This window comes from Kogia breviceps, chromosome 5 (genome assembly GCF_026419965.1).
Source record: "Kogia breviceps isolate mKogBre1 chromosome 5, mKogBre1 haplotype 1, whole genome shotgun sequence".
Taxonomy (NCBI): Eukaryota; Metazoa; Chordata; class Mammalia; order Artiodactyla; family Physeteridae; genus Kogia; species Kogia breviceps.
This window is the reverse complement of record NC_081314.1, coordinates 9,661,916-9,687,126: the sequence shown is the minus strand read 5'-3', so window position 1 is coordinate 9,687,126 and position 25,211 is coordinate 9,661,916. Positions and strand designations below refer to the sequence as shown.

Below are 25,211 nucleotides of genomic sequence, written 5' to 3'. Positions count from 1 at the left end.
TGTTCCACATATAGGTGTATTTCTGAATGTATTTTTGGTGAAGCAGGTGATCTCCACGTATTATTCCTCCACCCTCTTGAAGGTCTCTCTCCTAAAAATTTTAATTTAATAATAAGTTGAATGACTATCCAGATATTTTCTTCTGGAATCATGAAATGTCAAGCAAATCCATTGTTTAAATTCACTAGAGGTGATCCTATATAAAAGACAGTCTTTTTTTTTTCCCCAGATTTGTCCAGGTAACTCCAGACATGCATTGCTCATTGGTAATATGTAATGAAATGTCTAAGAATTGTTCAAAGGCCTGAGGTGTCATGGAAAATATCACATTAATTTGTTATTACAGCTGTTCTTGTAGTAAAAGTCGATAATCCTCAACCAGAATCACCTTTAAAAAATAGGAATGGTGTATTACAGATGTTAATAGTTGAGAGTGGTGGCTTGCTGGGTTTATATCCTAGAATGCAATTCTACTGTCCTAATTCTGGAGGAAATAGGTTTAGGTTTCTATTTACATGTAGTTGCACAGCAAATTCATAGTTCCTCTTCTCTAAAAGGAGGCAATGTTGAATGAATAATTTCTTGCTAAGAGCATTTGTGTACTAGGATTCATGAATCAAATACTTTTTCTAAGTTCAGATATTTTGTGTGTTATAATTATGATTATACACGCTTTACGAACACACAAAAAAATTTCCTACACTCATCTTTCATGCCAAATTATTCAATTAATAGTGACAATTTTGCCTATTGTAGCTTCCCCTCTCTCCACAACTCTTTTCTACACCCTACGTTGTTGTTCTCATTTGCCTTATTATGCAGAGACTAATCTAAACCTGTCTGAATAATCGCACAGCCCTAATTTAAAACAAATCAAATCTAGAAATTAGGTTAAAGTAAAAGACAATTTAAGAACAAACTCTGTGCCTTTATTATGTGCCAGGTCTGATGTATATAACCTCAATTCATTTCTACAACTCTGGTAGGTGATGTATTATTACCCTTCTGTAATAAATTGGGAAGCTGAAGCATCAAAATGTTAACTAAGTTTTGAAAAGAATACAAATCTGAGAAGTGGGGAAGCTATCTGGCCCTAATGCCTAAATTTTTTCTATTATTGCATAGTGTATAAGACAATAACTATGACATAATGTGAAATTCATATTAAAAAACTGATAAAAAAAAATGCCTATCTTCTCAGAAGAGCCTATAGTCTTCAGTCTTTTAGAGAAAGGGATAATTTACAAATAATACATAAAGTAATAGAATAAGTTTCTCACTAGAGTGATGATGGGATGTGGAAGTAATCAGATTCAGGACTCTAAAAATATTTAATTCCACATTATTTATTTAATAAATATTTGTTCACCTTCTTGCACATGCTCTGCACAATTCTATGTGTTAGGCTTATAGATGTGCACAGGACAAGACCCCTGTCTTCATAAAGTTTATATTCCATAGGAATGAGAGAGGAAAATTACCAAAACAAAAAAAAATCAAATTTTAAAAGTTAGTTTCAAATATTGGTAAACACTATTAGAAAAAAAAGAAAAGAGTAATGTGATACTAAATGTCACTTTAAAGGAGATGGCATTTGCGTTAAACCTGAAGGGTTAGATTTACTATGCCATGTGGAGAATTTAGAGATAGACTCTCTAGACAGAGGAAATAAATTTATAAACTAACACTTTAAAGGCTTTTGTGTCTCCCAGAGACAGGAAGCAAAATAACCAGATGTAATGGTCTAGAAGTTAGGTGGAGATAAGGTTGAAGAAATAGGTATGTACTATTCACCTTATAGGCCATGGTGAGGTGTTTGGGATTTATTCTGAGACCAATGACAAATTCTTAGAGGGTTTTGTGAAGAAAAATAACATGGAATTTTTTTAAGTTATTACAAAGATTAGATGACACTAATGCTTCTGAGGAAGACAGAATAACAAGGACCAGATTTTCCCTCCTGCTGAACAAGCAAACCAAAATTAAACAAAACAAAGGGGAAAAAAAGCGTTTTTCAAGACAGTTGACATCAAGCAATGAAGGGCTGTTAATACATCAATTGACTCAGAAAAAAAATCATGTGACAAAGTCCAATATCCATTTCTCTCAAAAACTCTCAGCATTTACAATCAGGCAAGAAAAAAACAAGTAAAAAGCATCCAAGTTGGAACAAATACTGTCTTTTTTCACAGGTGACATGAAAGTATTTGTATATCATGTACCTAATATGGAAAGTGTATCTCTAACATACAAACTTTTAGAATATAAGAAAGCAATCATTTAAAAATGGGCAAAATATTTGAACAGACACTTCGCCAAAGATGATGTACAGATATCAGTGAAACAAATGAAAAAAGATGACCACCACTATTAGAATGGCTAAAATTAAAAACACTGGCATACTAAATGTGAGTAAGGATGTGGAGGTCCTGACACCTTTATATACGGCTGATGGGGGAGTGAAATTGTACAGTCACTTTGTGTGGCGAGCATTGCCCTCTGAAGAAGGCGCCATTAAGACCCTCATAAGCCTCAGGGCCCGATTGTACTCTCCTTGGTCTGCATCCTGGACTTTATGGTATGAACGTAAAAAAGGAGATGGCCTTTGGCCAGATCGCTCCAGGGACCTGCTCAGTTACTGGGAGTCCCTGGTTGTTCCCTAAAGCTAGGAAAAGCAACCCTGGAGGGGAACTTGGTGCCTTTGAGGGAGAAGCCGAGCAGCCAATCAACCAGCTGATGCCGATAAGGCGTGACTAAGCCGAGAAGCCGATCAACCAGCTGATGCCGATAAGGCGTGACTAAGCAAATTCCCTGCTTTAGGGGTATATATACGGCTACGCTTTGTTGTTAAACTTGCCTTGCAACCGTCAGTTGTCTGTGCCCTTCTGATCCCATACCTTGGTCCGTTCCGTTCCCTACCCCCTCTCGTCGATGGTTGCTGCACTTTGAGGACCCGCCACGGCTGGCGGCAAGTGGCGCCCGAGCAGGGACCGGACGAGAGGGACATCTGAATCTCGGTAGGTGAATCCCCGGAGTGAGGAGTGAAAGTGTGGCCACATAGTAAAGTTGATAGTAACTCGGGACAATACTCAGAAGTAAAAAAATATGGGACAGAAAGTATCCAAGGAGCGACCCGAGATCACTGATCAAGAGAAGGAGTTGTCCACCAGTGCTTTCCAGGCTTTCACAGCTGGAAATTATGATGTCTGTCTGCAACATCTTGCCTGCCTACAAGATATAAACAAAGACGATTATAAAATAATTTTGAATACGGCAGTAGCTGAGTTTTCAAAAGTAACCAGACAACAACAGATAGTTTCAGACAGACACTTAACCGGTTGAAGAATCAGGTGCACTCGGCTGTTGAAGAAATGGATGGGTCAGATGCTGTTAACAGTATGTTGTATTACAATCAAGCAGTCATCCTGTATCATGTCCGACAGTATACAGAAGCCATATCGGTTGGTGAAAAACTTTATCAGTTCATAGAACCTTTTGAAGAAAAATTTGCCCAAGCAGTGTGTTTTTTGCTCGTAGACCTGTATATATTAACCTACCAAGCTGAGAAAGCTTTACATCTTCTTGCTGTTCTAGAAATAATGATTTCACAGGGCAACAATAACAAAAATGGAAAAAATGAGACTGGTAATTACAGCAACAAAGATGGGTCTAATCATAAAGCTGAAAGTGGAGCTCTAATAGAAGCTGCAAAGTCAAAGATACTATTTTTGTGTTGAAGTATATGTAGGAGGACAAGGGACTTTACTGGCCGGCCATAGTTTAAAGGTAGTTAAAGCTGTTACAAGTTTGAAGTTTCCCTCCTTTGTTCCTTCTGATTTTCCCCAATCTGATTTTGAATTCTCAAATCTGGGGCACCTTAAATTATAATAATGGTACTATTTTAATTTCTTCAGTTTCTGTTACTAATAATAGTTTGGTTTTTTATAAGCATTGGGATTTTGGGAAGTTTGCATTGTCTTATTCTTATCAACCGGCTATTACTCGTGTTACACCCTCATATGCCTTGCTAATAGGAGATTTACAGATTGAGTTTACTTCTGGTTCCTTAGGATATAATATTAACTTGTCAGAATTGTATTTTTAGTACTTGCGTTCTGCCTATGAAAGGAACTTTTTCTGTTATGATGTTAAAACAACCTTCCTATGTAATGCTGCCTGTAAATATTTCTGAACCATGGTATCATAGTACTAGCATGCAAGCTTGGCTAGAATTATCTGAAGCTTTCAAAAGACCTAACCGATTCATTGGAATATTAATATGTAGCATATTAGCCTTAGCCGCTTTAACAGCCACAGCCGCTACCGCCGGTTTAGCATTAAGTAAAACTGTACAACAAGCACATTATGTTAATCAGTTGTCTAAAAATACCAGTATTGCATTAGCATTACAAAGTCATATTGATACTCAACTAAAAACTGAGGTTGATGAGTTAAAAAATGCTCTCATAGGTTTAGGAGACCAAATTATGGCTTTAACATTGAAAATGCGTTTGATTTGCCATGCTAAATGTACTTGGATTTGTGTGACTCAACACGCTTATTTATAATGAAACTGACTGGGATTGGAACAAAGTAAAAATGCACTTTTAAGTGTATGGACTGATGGACACATTAGTTTGGACATACAAAAACTTAATGCGGAAATACAAGCAATTCAAGAAGCTCATCTACAAGAAGACGGGCCCCAACAATTAACTGAAGGGCTCTTGGATCAGCTTCAATGGTTAAACCCAATGCATTGGTTTCAAAATGGACTCACAGGATTGATTACCGTGGGGTCATGTGTATTGTTGATGTTAATTGCATTACCTTGTTTATTACGCTTTATTGTTGGGCGTCTCGCTGCTCTTCGTCAGGAGGTGTATGGGTTGAAATTGCATTATCAAGCTTTAAAAAGTAAAAGAGGGGGAAATGTGGCGAGCATTGCCCTCTGAGGAAGGCGCCATTAAGACCCTCATAAGCCTCAGGGCCCGATTGTACTCTCCTTGGTATGCATCCTGGACTTTATGGTATGAACGTGAAAAAGGAGATGGCCTTTGGCCAGATCGCTCCAGGGACCTGCTCAGTTACTGGGAGTCCCTGGTTGTTCCCTAAAGCTAGGAAAAGCAACCCTGGAGGGGAACTTGGTGCCTTTGAGGGAGAAGCCGAGAAGCCAATCAACCAGCTGATGCGGATAAGGCGTGACTAAGCAAATTCCCTGCTTTAGGGGTATATATATGGCTACTCTTTGTTATTAAACTTGCCTTGCAACCATCAGTTGCTTGTGCCCTTCTGATCCCATACCTTGGTGCGTTCAGTTCCCTACCCCCTCTCGTCGATTGTTGCTGCACTTTTAGGGCCCGCCACGGCTGGCGGCAACTTTGGACCACTACATGTCCTTAAAAAGACCAGGAAATGTATAGACCTTGAGATGTAGCATATAAGACTTGTTCAAGCAGCAGCAAGGAATCAGTAAGTCTAGAGGCAGAAAGGCAAATGTGAGAGTGATAGGTGAAGTCGGAGAACTAAATAGAGGTCTTTGTAATCCACTTGTTGTAAGCATAATGACATTCACTTTGACTGAGATTGGAAGCCATTGGAGGATTTCTGAGCAGGGATGGAACATGACCAGAAGTTTCAACAGGATAATTGTGATTGTCATGTAGAGAATAGACCTTGTTGTCAATAGACGGGAGTGGCCAAATGTTTGAAATAGACTAGTTAAGAGATTTTTGCATTGGTCCAAGCAGGACAGGATGGTAGGTTTCTCATCAGTAATAAAGATGAATGTATTTAGGTTCTGGATATATTTTGATACTGGATATACTTTGAAGGCGGGACCGACAGGAACTGTGGGACTTTGTAGAAAGTATGAGATAAGGATAAGTCACGGCTAACTGCAAGATTATTGACATAAGTAATTTGTAGAATGGAATTCCCATTAACTAAGATGGGAAAGATTGAATAGGGGATTTCAGAAGAAAAGCAAAGGGATTTATTTTTTAAAAGTGAATAAGAATAAACTAAATACTTGCAAAATACTAGTTAACCTTAGCAGAAGGATATTAATCATTACTTACTTTAAAAAAAAATAGAATGAAGGAATTAACCACTTTTGAAAACAGAGGGAAAAAAAACACTGGTTAAGACAAAAATATATTGATAGAGAAAATGAAATAGATTAAATTTGATTTTGAGCATTTTGTAGAAGTCAGGGTGAAGAAGAAACCCTTTATTATCTGGGAAAAAAAAAAAAAAAAAAGATTTTCAGTTCTCCAAAAAAGGAAAACTCCTTCCAACATTAAATATTGGGGTTACTTTACTGTGTGAGAATTTACATTAAAAATATAATTGAACATTAAAAGATACATGTAAATTTTTTTCAGCAACTCCAGGAGTTAAGTTAGTAAGGTTATATTGTTGAGCTAATATTGATGAAGATAGAAGGAAATACAAATGCATGGTATGATAAGTGTTTAACATAAATAAAAGTTGGATCTCAGGGGAACTATACATTCCTATTTATGGGATATTTTCAAACCTTTAGTCAGAGTCTGCTAAAGTGTTTTCTTATTCATTTATGCTCTGTTTCTCTTTTATCTTCTCAGTTCTGGGTCACCAGCAACTGCTGTCCATATTTTGCCAGTCTACCCACAGTGGATCAGTCACCTCTTGATATCAGGTTTGATATGCTCATTGTAATTATCAAAACTTATGTCTGTAATTGATCAAAGGTAACACTTTTCTGCTTTTTCTATTGCTTTAGCTATATTATTCCAGGATTTAATTTGTAAATCTCTGTGTAACACAGGTTATTGTAAGTGAAAATTATAAATTCGATTGCATTCTTTAGAAACCTTTTGAAAAATGCTTTTTTTATGTCATGTATTCTCTTGGGGCAAGAGTTCTACAGGGTTTTTAGACTTAGAAGAATGAACATTTTCTTCTGGGCTGAAAATAGTCAGGAATATTATTCCTATTAAAAATAATAAATTATGGTTATTTATTTCTCATTTTCAAATATCTCGTAGTCTATAACACTCAGGTTAGATCGAATTGTTCTTTCCCTGGGGCTACATATTTACATTGTTTTTTCCTCCATATGGAAGATAGAGAAATCCTATAAAAAGAATCTATGATTTAATAGCTTAGTTATTTATTGTATTCATTTTACTCATTTCAAGATTAACAGCTATCTCCTATTCTAAAGTATAAAAATATTGAAAAGAAATCATTGCCAAGACACATCAAGGAGTTTTTTCCTTTGTTTTCTCCGAGCTTTAAATTTTCAGTCATATTTAAGCCTGTAATCCATTTTGAGTTAATTTTTGTAAGTGTAAGATAGAGGTCTAGTTTCATTCTTTTACATGTGAATATCCAGTTTTCCCAGCACCATTTATTGAAGAGACTGCCTTTTCTCCATTGTATATTCTTGGCTCCCTTGTCAAATATTAGTTGACCATGTATACCTGGATATATTTCTGGTCTCTCGATTCTGTTCCATTGGTCTATGTGTCTGCTTTTAAAGCCAGAACCATACCCTTTTTATTATTCTAGATTTATAATATAGCTTGAGATCAGGAGGTGTAATGCTTCCTGCTTAGTCCTTCTTTCTCAGGATAGCTTTAGCTATTCAGGATCTTTTGTGATTCCATATAAATTTTAAGATAGTTTTTTCTACTTCTCTAAATAATGCCATTGGAATCTTGGTAGGGATGACACTGACTCTATAAATGGCTTTGGTGCTATATACTTTAAACAATATTAATTCTTCCTAACCATGAACAGAGGATACCTCCTTTCCATTTATTTCAATTTATTTCATCAGTGTCTTACAGTTTTCAGTTTATAGATGTTTCACCTCCTTGGTTAAATTTATTCCTAAGTACTTTATTAATTTTGATGCTATCGTAAATGGGATTGTTGTCTTTATTTCTTTTTCAAATAGTTTTTTGTTAGTGTATAGAAGTGTAATGGAATTTTACATGTTGATTTTGTATGCAACTACTGAATTTTTTTATTAGTTCTAGGAGTTTTTTCGTGAATTTTTTTAAGTTTTCTATATACAAGATTTTATCATCTACAAACAGAGACAATTTTACTCCTCCCTTTCTTATTTGATTGCCTTTTATTTCTTTTTATTGACTAATTTCTCTGGCTAGAACTTCCAATAGTATGTTGAATATGAATAGTGAGAGTGGGCAAACTTGTTATGTTCCTGATCTTAGCAGGAAAGCTCTCCACCTTTCACTGTTGAGTATGATGTCAGTGTGAGCTTGTTATCTATGGCCTTTATTATGTTGATGTATGTTCTTTCTATACCCAATTTGATTAGAGTTTTTATCATGAAAAGATGTTGAATTTTTCTGTGTCTGTTGAGGTGATCATATAATTTTTACCTTTCATTTTGTTTATGTGGTTTATCACATTTATTGATCTGCATATGTTGAAACATCATTATATCCCAGGAGTAAATCTTACTTTATCAAAAATGTATGTGCTTTTCAGTTTGTTTTTAGTATCTTATTGAGAATTTTTGCATGTATATTCATCAGGGACATTAACCTGCAGTTTTTCTTTCTTGTAGTGCCTTATCTAGCTTTTGTATGAAGATAATGCTGGCCTCATACAATGAACTTGAAAGTGTTCTCTTCTAGTTTTTGGAAAAATTTGAGGAGGATTGGCACTAATTCTTCCTTAAATGTTTGGTTAAATTTACCTGTTGAATCATCTATTCTTGGCTTTTCTGTGTTGCAAGGTTTTTGATTATTTATTTAATCTCCTTACACATTTACTGGTCCTTTCAGATTTTCTGTTTATTCATGATTTACTCTTTGTAGGTCATATTTTTCTTGGAATTAATCTATTTTTTTCTAGTTTATCCAATTAGTTCGCATGCAATTATCTTTAGAAGTCTCTTATAATCCTTTGTGTATCTGTGGTATCATTTGTAATGTCTCTACCCTCATTTCTGGTTTTATTTGAGTTATCTCTTTCTTTTAGTTAGTCTAGCTAAAGGTTTAATTTATCTTTTCAAAAAAACAGCTCTTAGTTGTGTTGATCTATTCTGTTGTTTTTCTTATCTCTATTTCATTTATTTCTGCTTTAATATTTACTTCCTTTCTTCTGCTAACCTGGCCTTAATTTGTTCTTTTCCTAGTTAGTTGAGGCATGAAGTTAGGTTATTTGACATCTTTCTTTTTTCTTAATGTAGGAATTTATAGCCATAAACTTCCATCTTAGAACTGCTTTTTCAGCATCACATAGATTTTGGTATGTTGAATTTAGATTTCTGTCTGTTTAAAGACTTTTCCAGTTTGGTTTCTTCTTTGGCCCATTGGTTGTTCAAGAGTGTGTTGCTGAGTTGTTAGTTTCTACATGCTTATAAATTCAGTTTTCCCTCATTATTGATTTCTAGTTTCATACCATTACTTATGCTAAGGCTTGTTTTGTGACTCAACACATGATTTATCTTGCAGAATGTTCCATGTGTGTTTGACAAGAATAAGATGCTGTTGTATAGAGTATTCTGTGTATGTCTATTAGTCCATTTGATCTAAGGTATAGTTTCTTTATTAATTTTTTATTTGGATCTATTGTTTAAAGTGGTGTATTGAAGTCCCCTATTTTTGTTATATTTTTGTCTATTTGTCCCTTCATATCTGTTATATTTGCTTAATATATTTATGTACTTTGATGTTTGATGCATATATAATTATAACTGTTAAATCCTCTTGATGAATCAACACTTGTATTCTTACATATGACCTTCTTTGTCTCTTATTATAGTTTTTTTACTTTTCTTTCTCTTTTTACCAGTTTGATTCACATGTGCAAGGCAATCTTGTAAGCCATTTCTTGAGGATAGCGGAGCCAAAAGATAGAAAGAGCTAGAATCTCTAAATTATTACTCAGAGGAGAGAGACCCAACAATACAGAAGACTGATCTTGGACTCTTTGTTACATAGAAATAAATGCCTACTTTATTGTGAACTATGTTTTTTTATAGCAGCTAGTATTACCCTGACTAATGCAAGTGCGCTTTCAAACCTTTTGCCAGTAGAATGGTTTAGGGATAGATATGGAAGTCAGGCCTAGGTCAAACAGTGAGGGGCATGTTTCTTGACCACAATAATTAGGCTTAGGTGAATCACATAGCTCAATTCAGCCCAATTAGAAAGAACATTAGAAATGTTTAAGAATGTATGAGATTTGAAGATAAAGAAGCCTTACATACCACCAGCATCAGTAGTTGGCCTCACCTCTTGATGCAGCAGGAGAGCTGTCCACTTGACAATTGAGTCTTTTCCCACTTGCGTGCTGGATAGTGTGCCCCCTGTCCTTCTTAGAGATTTTCCTCTATTGATTATTTTCTATCTCTTATACTCTTCAGCATCTTCCACTCTCCATTATCTCGCATTTACATTTAAATATTTTCAAGTCTATTTTACTCTATAAAACATCTTACAAACTACTGTCCATTATAAAACCCCATTTGACTCAATTTTCTTCTTGCTGCTCACAAAATACTCTTATACTCATTCTCTGTAACATTCTCCATTGTCACCTGTTGAACATCAGGCTGCTGGAACCACTCCACAACATGGTCTAGGGTGAGGTATAGCTTTTATTTTGAAAGCAAAATTTTACTTGGCTGAGGTTCACAAAAAAGAGAAAGCATAAATCTCTCATTCTTCCGTAAGATCAGATGGTGCTGTGTTTGGGCCTGCCTTGATCTTTATCACACAAGGGTAAATACTTTGTCAGTTTGGATATAAACTGTTTGGCACCAAGCAATGTAGATTTGGATACTAGTCTATTAAAAGGAGTAGTGTGGGAATGCAAGCTGCTCAGCACCTGGAGTCCTTGAGGGTATATAGGGGAGGCCTCCCCTGTTTGGAGAAGGGAACTGGCTTCTGCTGCTGGTGGGAAGGAATCACTGATTCTATGGGAAGCTGAATTTGGATTCAGCCTTGCCCACTGGGAGAAAGGTTGTACAGGAGGCCCTGTGTTCCAGGTAACTCTTTATTTAGGCAATATAGGACACTCAGGATGGGCAAAACTACTCCTTGCATTATCCTTCCTGAAAGAATGACCACTTTGCCAATTTTTTACATTTGCTTTCAGTTCCCCACAACTCTGAAACTCCTTTTACCTCGTCACTCACACTCTCTTGTGGCCAAGTCCAAAGAACACTAAGTTCATTGGTGTTAAACCTACTGTTTGGGGCATTTTATCACAGTTGTCCACTTAAACCCTCTCAATCTGGTAGTCCTCTCAGCCTGTCAGTGAGGTTGTGATGAGCCAGCCTCAGGTCAAATTCTGCCACACATACAGTTGTAGAACAAACAAATACTTGTGAGCAAAGGAGGCACAGGCCGTTCCTAAACCTGTCCTGGAGACAGAAAAGTTCCAGCTTTCTGTGCTTTCAATGTTCCCGTTACATCTTTATGAGGCAGACACACATGCATTCCAGAGCCTGATCCAGAGCCAGGATTCATCATGGCATGTTAATCAGAAATGAGAACCAGCACCAGGATGTAGTCCAAACCTTAAAGTCAGAACTTTTGAGGATGAAGCCAAACCCATGAGAATGGTTGCAGACTTACGCTTAGTTAGTGGGGAGAGTCTCTAAGTTATTTCAGCAATCCACATATATTGAATACCTTTAATTTTGCTAATGCGAGCTCGCTCATTTCCTACATTCATCATGATAATTAAGAGATCACTTTTATCATAGTGTGCACACTTTCATAGTATCAGTTGTTGATCAAGATAGGGTTTCAAAAAGGCTTGTCTCCGCCACCTGTAGAGCATAACCCTACCCTAGACAATATCAGATAATCTCCCTAGAAAGTGCTTTCTTGGTATCATGATAGCTGAGCACTCCTGGACTATGCATTTTTTATTATTGCAACTGATTCTGCCTAGAATTCAAAGATGAAAGTTATTGACACATGCATCATCAATACTGAAGTGGTTTAAAGGAAATTACAGTCATGATAACCATTGGCGATGTTGTGTCATCCTTATGCTGCTGCTTAGTGAGTTCCTGAAGTCAGTAGTGCTCTTATCAGCTTAGCTTACATCAGCAAATGTATTAAATTTATTGAAGATAAAGTTCTTACTTAGAGGAGATCTCGTATTTCCTTCTTCTGCCCCACTCTCTACCTATTCACCTTGCTCTTTATCACCATGCACTTTCCAAATTATAGTTAATTTTTTTAAAAAGACTGATTCTTGATTATCAATATTATAAATATGAAGGTAAATCCTTAGTGCTTTTTTCTTTGTGAGTTCTTAGGCAGAGAAATATACTATTAATATATTCCTCAGTTTTCATTATACAATTTTTATTACTAAAACTCATCTCTTATTATTTTCTTTCTCTTCTCTGTCCCTGAACCCTATTTCCTCCCCTACCCAGTCTAATAAGTTTGATATATGTCCTTACAATGTATATATATTTTTGCAATATGTGTTGCTTCATTGCAATTTTTAATTAGTAGATGTTTTAGAGCTGTTTTACCTTTACAGAAAAATTGAGGAGAAAGTACAGAGTTCACACATACTTGCACCCAGTTTCTCCTATTATTAGCATCTTGCATTAGTGTGGTACAGTTATAACAATTGATACCAATATTGATGCATTATAAATTAAAATCCGTAGTTTGCATCGGGATTCACTCTTGGTATTGAAAAGTTTTATGGGTTTTAACAAATGCATAATGTCAGGTATACATCGTCACAATGTCACAGAGAATAGTTTCACTGCTCTACAAATCCCCTTTGCTCCTCCTTTTCATCTTTCCTCCCTTGCACCTCAACCCCATGGCAATCACTGATTTTTTCACATCCTTACAGTTTTGCCTTTTCCAGAATGCTGTATTATTTGAATCATACTAATGTAGCTTTTTCAAACTGGTTTCTTTCACTTAGTAATCTGCATTTAATGTTCCTCCATGTGTTTTAGTGGCTTGATAGTTCATTTCTTTTTATTGCTGAACAATAGTCTATTTTCTGGAGGTGTAACAGTTTATACATTCACTTATTGAAGGACATCGTTGTTGCTTCTGTGTTTGGGAAATTATGAAAAAAGCTTCTATAAATATGTACTTGCAGGTATTTCTGTGGACTTACGTTTTTGACTCCTTGGGTAAATACCAAGGAGCATAATCACTAGGTCAAATGGTAAGATTGTTGTAAGTTTTGTAAGAAACTGCCAGATTGTTTTCCTGAGCAACTGTACCATTTTGCATTCCCAACAGCAATGAATGACAGCTCCTATTTCTCCACATCCTCTCCAGCATTTTATGCTGTCCATGTTCTGGATTTGGGCCAATCTATTAGGTGTGTAGTGATATCTCAATGTCATTTTAATTTGCAATTATCTATTAACATATGATGTTGAGTATCCTTTTATATGCTTATTTGCCTTTTGTATATTTTCTTTGATAAAGTTTATGTTCAGATCTTTTGTACACTTTTTAATTGGATTGCTCATCTTCTTATTTTGAGTTTTACAAGTTATTTTCATGTTTTAACCAGTAGTCCTACCAGTACTGGCTCTTGAAGAGGGCTTCTGATCCCAGGAAGCTGTGATTGTTGGTATCTGCCTTACTCTATAGTTTTGGGGGCAGAGGTCTGCCTTATGACCTCAGTTCTCTAATGGATCTAAGAAGATTTGTTGATTTTCAGTTTGCTCAACTTTCTTCTTGTTTTGAGAATGTTTGATGATATCTAAGGTTTTTCATGTTTGATCTTAATAGGAAGTCTGGTATTTTAAAAATTCAAATACATTTACTCTAAATATTTAAGATCTACTCCTGTTGCTCAAGATTATTAATCTTATCAGTGCCTATTATTTTGTACTATGTACCAACCACATATTACTTTTTAATTCCCCTAATGATAGATACCCAGGATGCTTCCAACTTTCTGCTCCAAAAATCTCCTGAGGGACATACTCACATGTTTCCTAGTTCGTATTTCCTTTTGTAGTTATAATTTGCTATATATTTTTCTAAGTATATTACATCTATAAGCTTACCTCCATTCTTTTTTTTTTTTTTTTTTTTTTTTTTGTTAGTACACAGGCCTCTCACTGTTGTGGCCTCTCCCGTTGCGGAGCACAGGCTCCGGACGCGCAGGTTCAGCGACCATGGCTCACGGGCCCAGTCGCTCCGCAGCACGTGGGATCTTCCCAGACCGGGGCACAAACCCAGGTCCCCTGCATTGGCAGGCGGACTCTCAACCACTGCGCCACCAGGGAAGCCCACCTCCATTCTTAAAATAATTTTTGAGACAAATATTATTCCTATTTTAATTTTTCAAAAGAAGAAACTGAGGCACAGAGAAGTTAAGTAAATTTCTTGGTAGTGAGCAGATGGGTAGAGTAAAATCAAATCATCTTATTTCAGAGATAACTTTTAGCCACTATATTATACTTGGCTTTATACTATTGTATAGCTTGGTTTACAGAGTTACAGTCTGGAGTAATATTAATGATATCTACATTTTCCCCCAAATGGCTATGCATGTGCATGTCCACTTCTACCAGCAATGGATGATATAAGAGACTGTCTCCTCTCGTCCCTAAGAACCTAGTTATTATCTATTAGTCTTACTTTTTGAACGATGCTGACAGGCATATACATGTACCTCACTGTTGTTTTAATTTAATTTAACTTGGTAATTTAGTTTATCTTAATGCTATTTAGCTTCTAATGAGGTTGAACAATAATTTGGGAAATCTGTGAAAATTCTAGTCCTATTCCCTTGCCATTTTAAACCTGTTTCTCATCATGTTCTTGTTAATTTCTGGGAGTTTCTTATATATTCCAGATATTAATGGCTTATTAGTTTTAGTATGTTAAGTATCTTCTCCCAGACTGTCATCAGGTCTGTTACATGCATCTGTGGTGTCTTTCATTAGATAAAATATTGGATGTTATGCATTTGTCACAGGCCCTGGAGGAAATACCCAGTATGCCTGGAGGGGCCACAAGGGAGGTCAAGGCAGAGTGCAGACAGAGACAGGCAGGACCTGGGGCACATGCCATTATTAGGGTCTGTTGATGGAGTGCTTGGATGTTCTCAGGCTAAGGCCAAATTTATCGATTCAAACCAGAAGAGCGTGGTTTTGATAAGTCACATGAGGGTCTTATCCAAAAAGCATATAAAGAAAAAGTGCTAGGTGGCAGGGAAGACTTGACCACAGGACTGTTGGAGACATCATATCAGGAACTTACATTTGCTTGTGACTCTGGGCTGCTATATAGGGCATGCACTTGTATGAGAGGCTAGTGTCAGTATAAGGTTCCTGAAAATTTGTTGGCTAAATAAATAAACAAATAAATGCTAAGGCAGTAATACCATGAAGTAATTTAGCTAAACTTTAAACAGATGTAGTCAAGTCAATCTGTTTTGCCTTATAGTGAGTGCTTTTGGCAACCTATCAAGGACTCTCTTCCCAATGTAATTCACAGTGATATTGGCCTGAACTTTCCTCTTTGACTTTATGATTTTACTGCTTACATTTAGGTCTTTAATATATTGGCATGTATATTAGCTAAGGATTCAACTTTATTTCTTATCTAGTTAGCCAGTTTTCCCAGTACCATGTAGCACTGACATAAATGGCCACCTTTATCATATCAATGTTTCTATATATATGTACATCTATTTCTGACCTCACTCTTCTGTTCCAAAGATCTAGGAATATCTCATAGAGTGCATCCTCTTCTTTAAAATGATTTAGCTCTTAAGATCTTTAGTCTTTGAAAAAATTTTTGAAAAATGTCAGTTTCCTCAAAAAAGAAATTTAATTTTTTTAACATCTTTATGGGAGTATAATTGCTTTACAATGGTGTGTTAGTTTCTGCTTTATAACAAAGTGAATAAGCTATACATATACATATGTCCCCATATCTCTTCCTTCTTGTGTCTCCCTCCCTCCCACCCACCCTATCCCACTCCTCTAGGTGGTCACAAAGCATCGAGCTCATCTCCCTGTGCTATGCAGTTGCTTCCCACTAGCTATCTGTTTTATTTTGGTAGTGTACATATGTGATGCCACTCTCACTTTGTCCAGCTTACCCTTCCCCCTCCCCGTATCCTCAAGTCCATTCTCTAGTAGGTCTGGGTCTTTATTCCTGTCTTGCTCCTAGGTTCTTCATGACCTCTTTTTTTTTTTTTTTAGATTCCATATATATGTGTTAGCATACAGTATTTATTTCTCTCTTTCTGACTTACTTCACTCTGTATGACAGAATTATTTGTATACAAATAACTCAATTTCGTTTCTTTTTATGGCTGAGTAATAGTCCATGGTATATATGTGCCACATCTTCTTTATCCATTTATCTGTTAATGGACATTTAGGTTGATTCCATGTCCTGGCTAATGTAAATAGAGCTGCAGTGAACATTTTGGTACGTGACTCTTTTTGAATTATGGTTTTCTCAGGGTATATGCCCAGTAGTGGGATTGCTGGGTCGTATGGTAGTTCTATTTTTAGTTTTTTAAGGAACCTCTTTACTGTTCTCCATAGTGGTTGTATCAATTTACATTCCCACCAACAGTGCAGGAGGGTTCCCTTTTCTCCATACCCTCTCCAGCCTTTATTGTTTCTAGATTTTTTGATAATGGCCATTCTTACTGGTGTGAGATGATATCTCATTGTAGTTTTGATTTGCATTTCTCTAATGATTAATGATGTTGAGCATTCTTTCATGTGTTTGTTGGCAATCTGTATATCTTTGTAGAAATGTCTATTTAGGTCTTCTGCACATTTCTGGATTGGGTTGTTTGTTTTTTTTGATATTGGGCTGCATGAGCTGCTTGTAAATTTTGGAGATTAGTCCTTTGTCAGTTGCTTGATTTGCAAATATTTTCTCCCATTCTGAGGGTTGTCTTTTCATCTTTTTTATGGTCTCCTTTGCTGTGCAAAAGCTTTTAACTTTCTTTAGATCCCATTTGTTTATTTTTGTTTTTATTTCCATTTCTCTAGGAGGTGGGTCAAAAAGGATCTTGCTGTGATTTATGTCATAGAGTGTTCTGCCTATGTTTTCCTCTAAGAGTTTGATAGTGTCTGGCCTTACATTTAGGTCTTTAATCCATTTTGAGTTTATTTTTGTGTATGGTGTTAGGGAGTGTTCTAATTTCATTCTTTAACATGTAGCTGTCCGGCTTTCCCAGCACTACTTATTGAAGAGGCTGTCTTCTCCACTGTACGTTTTTGCCTCCTTTATCAAAGATAAGGTGACCATATGTGCGTGGGCTTTCTATCCTGTTCCATTGATCTATATTTCTGTTTTAGTGCCAGTACCATACTGTCTGGATTACTGTAGCTTTGTAGTATAGTGTGAAGTCAGGGAGCCTGATTCTTCCATCTCCGTTTCTCTTTCTCAAGATTGCTTTGGCTATTCGGGATCTTTTGTGTTTCCATACAAATTTTGAAATTTTTGTTCTAGCTCTGAAAAATGCCCTTGATACTTTGATAGGGATTGCACTGAATCTGTTGATTGCTTTGGGTAGTATAGTCATGTTTACAATGTTGATTCTTCCAATGCAAGAATATGGTATATGTCTACATCTATTTGTATCATCTTTAATTTCTTTCATCAGTGTTTTATAACTTTGTGCATACAGGTCTTTTGTCTCCTTAGATAGGTTTATTCCTAGATATTTTATTCTTTTTGTTGCAGTGGTAAATGGGAGTGTTTTCTTAATTTCACTTTCGGGTTTTTCATCATTACTGAATATGAATGCAAGAGATTTCTGTGCCTTAATTTTTGTATCCTGCTACTTTACCAAATTCATTGATTAGCTCTAGTAGTTTTCTGCTAGAATCTTTAGGATTCTTTATGTATAGTATCATCTCATCTGCAAACAGGACACCTTTACTTCTTCTTTTCTGACATGGATTCCTTTTATTTCTTTTTCTTCTCTGATTGCTGTGGCTAAAACTTCTAAAACTATGTTGAATAATAGTGGTGAGAGTGGGCAAACTTGTCTTGTTCCTTATCTTAGTGGAAATGTTTTCAGTTTTTCACCATTGAGGATGATGTTGGCCGTGGGTTTGTCATATATGGCCTTTATTATGTTCATGAAAGTTCCCTCTATGCCTACTTTCTTCAGGGTTTTTATCATAAATGGGTGTTGAATTTTGTCAGAATATTTCTTTGCATCTATTGAGATGATCATGTGGTTTTACTCTTTAATTTGGTAATATGGTGTATCACATTGATCGATTTGTATATATTGAAGAATCCTTGCATTCCTGGAGAAACCCCACTTAGTCATGGTGTATGATCCTTTTACTGTGCTGTTGGCTTTTGTTTGCTACTATTTTGTGGAGGATTTTTGCATCTATGTTCATCAGTGATATTGGCCAGTACTTTTCTTTCTTTGTGAAATCTTTGTCTGTTTTTGGTATCAGGGTGATGGTGGCCTCATAGAATGAATTTGGGAGGGTTCCTCTCTGTGATATATTTTGGAAGAGTTTGAGAGGGTAGGTGTTAGCTCTTCTCTAAATGTTTGATAGAATTCGCCTGTGAAGCCATCTGGTCCTGGGCTCTGTTTGTTGGAAGATGTTTAATCACAGTTTCAATTTCAGCACTTGTGATTTGTCTGTTCATATTTTCTATTTCTACCTGGTTCAGTCTCGGAAGGTCATGCATTTCTAAGAATTTGTCCACTTCTTCCAGGTTGTCCATTGTATTGGCATATTTTGATTGTAGTAATCTCTCATGATCCTTTTTATTTCTTCAGTGTACATTGTTACTTCTCCTTTTTCATTTCTAATTCTATTGATTTGAGTCTTCTCCCTTTTTTTCTTGATGAGTCTGGCTAACGGTTTATCAATTTCGTTTATCTTCTCAAAGAACCAGGTTTAATTTTATCGATCTTTGCTATCATTTCCTTCATTTCTTTTTCATTGATTTCTGACCTGATCTTTATGATTCCTTTCCTTCTGCTAACTTTGGGGATTTTTTGTTCTTCTTTCTCTAATTGCTTTAGGTGTAAGGTTAGGTTGTTTATTTGAGATGTTTCTTGTTTCTTAAGGTAGGATTGTATTGCTATTAACTTCCCTCAAACTGCTTTTGCTGCATCCCATTGGTTTTGAGCTGTTGTGTTTTCATTGTCATTTGTTTCTAGGTATTTTTTGATTTCCTCTTTGATTTCTTCAGTGATCACTTGGTTATTAAGTAGTGTGTTGTTTAGCCTCCATATGTTTGTATTTCTTAAAGATTTTTTCCTGTAATTGATATCTAGTCTCATAGCGTTGTTCTCAGAAAAGATACTTCATATGATTTCAATTTTCTTAAATTTACCACTGCTTGATTTTTGACCTAAGATATGATCTATCCTGGAGAATGTTCCATGAGCACTTGAGAGGAAAATTTATTCTGTTTTTGGATGGAATGTCCTACAAATATCAATTGAGTCCATCTTGTTTAATGTATCATTTAAAGTTTGTGTTTCCTTATTTATTTTCATTTTGGATGATCTGTCTTTTGGTGAAAGTGGGGTGTTTAAGTCCCCTACTATGATTGTGTTACTCTTGTTTTCCACTTTTATGGCTGTTAGTATTTGCCTTATATATTGAGGTGCTCCTATGTTGGGTGCATAAATATTTACAATTGTTATTTCTTCTTCTTGGAATGATCCCTTGATCATTATGTAGTGTCCTTCTCTGTCTCTTTTAACAGTCTTTATTTTAGAGTCTATTTTGTCTGATACAAGAATTGCTACTCCAGCTTTCTTTTGATTTCTATTTGCATGGAATATCTTTTTCCATCCCCTCACTTTCAGTCTGTATGTGTCCCTAGGTCTGAAGTGAGTCTCTTGTAGACAGTATATATACAGGTCTCGTTTTTGTATCCCTTCACCCAGTCTATGTCTTTTGGTTTGAGCATTTAACCCATTTACATTTAAGGTAATTATTGATATGTATGTTCCTATTACCATTTTCTTAATTGTTTTGGGTTTGTTTTTGTAGGTCTTTTCCTTCTCTTGTGTTTCCTGCCTAGAGAAGTTCCTTTAGCATTTGCTGTAAAGCTGGTTTGGTGGTGCTGAATTCTCTTAGCTTTTGCTTGTCTTTAAAGCTTTTAATTTCTCCATCAAATCTGAATGAGATCCTTGCTGGGTAGAGTAATCTTGGTTGTAGGTTTATCTCCTTCATCACTTTAAATATGTCCTGCCACTCCCTTGTGGCTTGCAGAGTTTCTGCTTAAAGATCAGCTGTTAACCTTATGGAGATTGCCTTGTGTGTTATTTGTTGTTTTTCCCTTGCTGCTTTTAATATGTTTTCTTTGTATTTGATTTTGGATAGTTTGATTAATATGTGTCCTTGTGTGTTTCTCCTTGGGTTTATCCTCTTTGGGACTCTCTGTGCTTCCTGGACTTGATTAACTATTTCCTTTCCCATATTAGGGAAGTTTTCATCTATAATCTCTTCAAATTTTTCCCAGTCTCTTTCTTTTTCTCTTCTTCTTCTGAGACCCCTATACTTCGAATGTTGGTGCATTAAATGTTGTCCCAGAGGTCTCTGAGACTTGTCAATTCTTTTCATTCTTTTCTTTTATTCTACTCTGCAAAAGTTATTTCCACTGTTTTATCTTCCATGTTACTTATCTGTTCTTCTGCCTCAGTTATTCTGCTTTTGATCCCTTCTAGAGAATTTTTAATTTCATTTATTTTGTTGTTCTTCACAGTTTGTTTGCTCTTTAGTTCTTCTATGTCCTTGTTAAACGATTCTTGTATTTTTTCCATTCTATTTCCAAGATTTTGGATCATCGTTACTATCATTATTCTGAATTCTGTTTCAGGTAGACTGCCTGTTTCCTCTTCATTTGTTAGGTCTGGTGGGTTTTTGCCTTGCTCCTTCATCTACTGTGTGTTTCTCTGTCTTCTCATTTTGCTTAACTTACTGTGTTTGGGTCTCCTTTTCACAGGCTGCAGGTTTGTAGTTCTCATTGTTTTTGGTGTCCATCTCCAGTGGCTAAGGTTGGTTCAGTGTGTTGTGTAGGCTTACTGGTGGAGGGGACTAGTGCCTGTGTTCTGGTGGATGAGGCTGGATATTGTATTTCTTGTGGGCAGGTCCACGTCTAGTGGTGTGTTTTGGGGTGTCTGTGGCCTTATTATGATTTTAGGCAGCCTCTGTACTGATGGAATGGGTTGTGTTCCTGTCTTGCTAGTTGGTTGGCATAGGGTGTCCTGCACTGTAGCTTGCTTGTTGTTGAGTGGAGCTGGGTCTTGTCATTTAGATGGAGATCTCTGGGAGATTTTTGCTGTTTGATATTATGTGGAGCTGGGAGGTCTCTTGTCGACCAGTGTCCTGAACTTGGCTTTCCCAGCTCTGTGGCACAGCCCTGATGCCTGGCTGCAGCACCAAGAGCCTTTCATCCACACGGCTCAGAATAAAAGAGAGAAAAAAAAGGAAAAAAGAAAGAAAGAAATAAGATAAAATAAAATACAGTAAAATAAGGTAAAATAAAGTTATTTAAAAAAATTATTAAAAAAATTTTTAAATAATAAAAAACAAAAACGGACAGACAGAACCCTAGGACAAATGGTAAAAGCAAAGGTATACAGAGAAAATCACACACAGAAGCACACACATACACACTCACAAAAAGAGAAAAAGGGAAAAATATATATATATACATAATTGCTCCCAAAGTCCACCTCCTCAATTTGGGATGACTTGTTGTCTATTCAGTTACTCCACAGATGCAATGTACATCAAGTTGACTGTGGAGATTTAATATGCTGCTCCTGAGGCTGCTGGGAGAGATTTCCTTTTCTCTTCTTTGTTCACACAGCTCCCTGCGTTCAGTTTTGGATTTGGCCCCGCCTCTGCGTGTAGGTCACCTGAGGGCATCTGTTCTTCGCTCAGACAGGGCAGTGTTAAAGGAACCTCTGATTTGGTCGCTCTGGCTCACTCAGGCTGTGGGGAGGGAGTGGTACGGATGCGGGGTGAGCCTGCGGCAGCAGAGGCCAGCATGACATTGCATGACCCTGAGGCACGCTGTGTGTTCTCCCAGGGAAGTTGACCCTGGATCATGGGACCCTGCCGTGGCAGGCTGCACAGGCTCCCAGGAGAGGATGTGTGGATAGTGACCTGTGCTCGCACACAGGCTTCTTGTTGGTGGCAGCAGTGGCCTTAGCGTCCGATGCCCGTCTTTGGGGTCCGCGCTGATAGCCGCCACTCACGCCCATCTCTGGAGCTCCTTTAAGCAGCGTTTTTAATCCCCTCTCCTCGTGCACCAGGAAACAAGTAGGCAAGAAAAAGTCTCTTGCCTCTTCGGCAGCTCCAGACTTTTTCCCGGACTCCCTCCCAGCTAGCTGTGGCGCACTAGCCCCCTTCAGGCTGTGTTCTCGCAGCCAACCCCAGTCCTCTCCCTGGGATCCAACCTCCGAAGCTCGAGCCTCAGCTCCCAGTCCCCACCTGCCCCAGTGGATGAGCAGACAAGCCTCTCGGGCTGGTAAGTGCTGGTGGGCACCAATCCCCTGTGTGGGAATCTGTCCACTTTGCCCTCCGCACCCCTGTTACCGTGCTCTCCTCCGTGGCTCCAAAGCTCCCCCCTCCACCTCCCGCAGTCTCTTCATGTGAAGGGCCTTCCTAGTGTGTGGAAACCTTTCCTCCTTCACAGCTCCATTCCAGAGGTGCAGGTCCCATCTCTATTCTTTTGTTTCTGTTTTTTCTTTTTTCTTTTGCCCTCCCTAGAAACGTGGGGAGTTTCTTGCCCTTTGGGGTGTATGAGGTCTTCTGCCAGCATTCAGTAGGTGTTCTGTAGGAGTTTTCCACAGGTAGATGTATTTCTGATGTATTTGTGGGGAGGAATGTGATCTCCACGTCTTACTCTTCCACCATCTTGAACCTCCTCTCCACAATTTAAATTTTATTGGTATTTCTTTGAATGTATAGATTAGTGGTTGGAAGACTAACATCTTCCCAATATTTAGTCATTCCATAAATGAACATTCAAGTCTCTTTTTATGTACTCAATGTAGATTATAAAATATCAGCATTAAAGATACTGTATATCCTTTGTTGACAAAAACTTAAATGATTAAAGACTTTTATAGACACATTTAATTATAAGAATGAACCAATGATTTATACATGACAAAATAATTATTCTGTGTTTTTTTAAAAGGAAGACATTTAAAGTCTTACCCAAGGATATATAACTTTTCTTGCACAGTATAGCCTAGAAGCCATGTCTCCTCAGTCCTTGTTGAGAGGTCTTTATACTATACTCTGCAGAACTGCCTTCTGTAGAAATAGAAAGGGACATTCACAGTATCTGAAAAAAAAATTTTTTGGAGCTAGAAGTTTAGTGAAAATATCATTTCTAAACACTCTAGAGAAACATCTTTTTCACTTGCCTGTGCACTCATGGAGGCATTCTTGTTTGAAGAATAATTTGCTATGTCAGGCATGATTTTTATTGCTTTGCCTTTTATAAATACATTCATAGTATCAATGCAAGCTGGAGGAATGGACACATTTGAGATTTTAGGAAACTAGCATGATTTTCAGTTGATATCTTACAAAATTTCTTTTAAAATAAACTAACAGTTCTCCTTTGGATAGTTTAATATTCAGTGTTAATGAATGAGATGTTTTCATTAAAAATTCCCACAAATACATCTAAATAAGAATATAAGTCTCTTATACACGCAAAAAATCATTTTTTATTTGCCAGGAAATCTGTTTGTGCACAATCAACACTAAATCCATGTTTATGTTTCATATTGGGTAAGTTTTCTTTTTAAGGGGAATCATTTTCTTCGTTCAAATTATCTTCTTATTACTGACGGGAATTAACCAGAATATGAGTCAAGGCCATCTGGCATTCTTTAGTATCTTATTTTGACACCTCACTCATTTGTTTAAATAATTCACTGATTCAATATAAGCTAACTTTCTAAAATGCAAGGCACTTTTATTCTCAGACTAAATCAGCATACATTTACATTTTTATAGGTGCAAAGTAATTAATGCATGGAACATAAGTAAGCCATTTTGGTGTGTTTGCTCGCTCACCCCCAGTCCACTCACTTATTCTAAAATCCCTTTTCCTATACTTTGCATATACTATTAGGCTGAACTAGAGACCAGGGTTTGCTGCATTAATGTCAAACTGACTGACAAAATGTCAGAAATCTCCACAAACTAGAGTAGAAGCATTATTCTCCTATTTTTATAATTGACATATATGTACAAAGTTTTAAGCTTTGCTGAATGATACGATGGGGAGATAATGTTTCCCACTCTCAAAATGGGTCTTGACAAGCTCAACAGAGGCAACATAATTTCTCCTAACTGTTACAGTCCCACATGGACAGTTTTCCTTTGTCTCCTCACTCTAGCTGGTAAAGAAAGTCAAAGTTTCATTCTGAAAATATGATAAGCTTTCATTTTTATTGTAATATATAATGTATCAACATCATATGCAATATGTTAGAATACACTTTTTCTTCATATTATTTGAATAGAAAATAATTTCCAAGCTTCTTTCTCCATAGTCTTTGGGCAAATAAAATAATGTAGGATGGATCTGCTTTAACTATAGCTCTTCCACATGTTGCAGCACAGTATCACTGTAAAGGCTATGAACATAATTTCTTTATCAATCATTCAGAATGGCCAATAAAAGAAACAAGTTTCAGGAATAGTCAGATCTTATCCTTTTAAAAATATAAAAAGTACCAAAGCCTTATATGTTTTCCCTGTTGAAATACAAGTGAGTTTCCAAATGTACTCCAAAAGTTATTTTTGACTATTGTTTAGGTATATTTATGTTTATTATATAATGCTATATCTAATTAATAATAGTTCTAGAACTAATGACCCAATATAATCAATATATTGTTGGTACTAAACTAATTAGCAAGCTCTGAAAGTTAAAAATTTTGTTTTCAGATTGTGTGACAAATATTTATTTTATGACTACCCAATTCAGTAACAGGAAGATAAAATACACACACACACACACACACATATACACATATACATTCTTTCAAGAAACGTAATAACCTACTAAGAGATATGCACAAAAAATAGTTATATTGTGGTTAAATGCATGAAGCAGATACATCAATGCCTTACTCATATTTCCTTTAGAGCTTACAATTTCCTTGCATGAGAGCCTAATTTCCACTAGTTACTTCCAATTTGTTACCTAATGTGTGTC

At 36.5% G+C, this 25,211-nt stretch overlaps 1 long non-coding RNA gene across 1 annotated transcript in view; it reads left to right on the top strand.

The window, feature by feature from the left end:
- LOC136794313 (uncharacterized) overlaps window positions 1-25,211 on the top strand; it is a 374,854-nt gene that overhangs the window by 151,415 nt on the left and 198,228 nt on the right. The window contains exon 2 of the long non-coding RNA XR_010840898.1: window positions 6,609-6,682. This is a non-coding gene — a long non-coding RNA (uncharacterized lncRNA). The remainder of the gene's footprint in view (window positions 1-6,608; window positions 6,683-25,211) is intronic.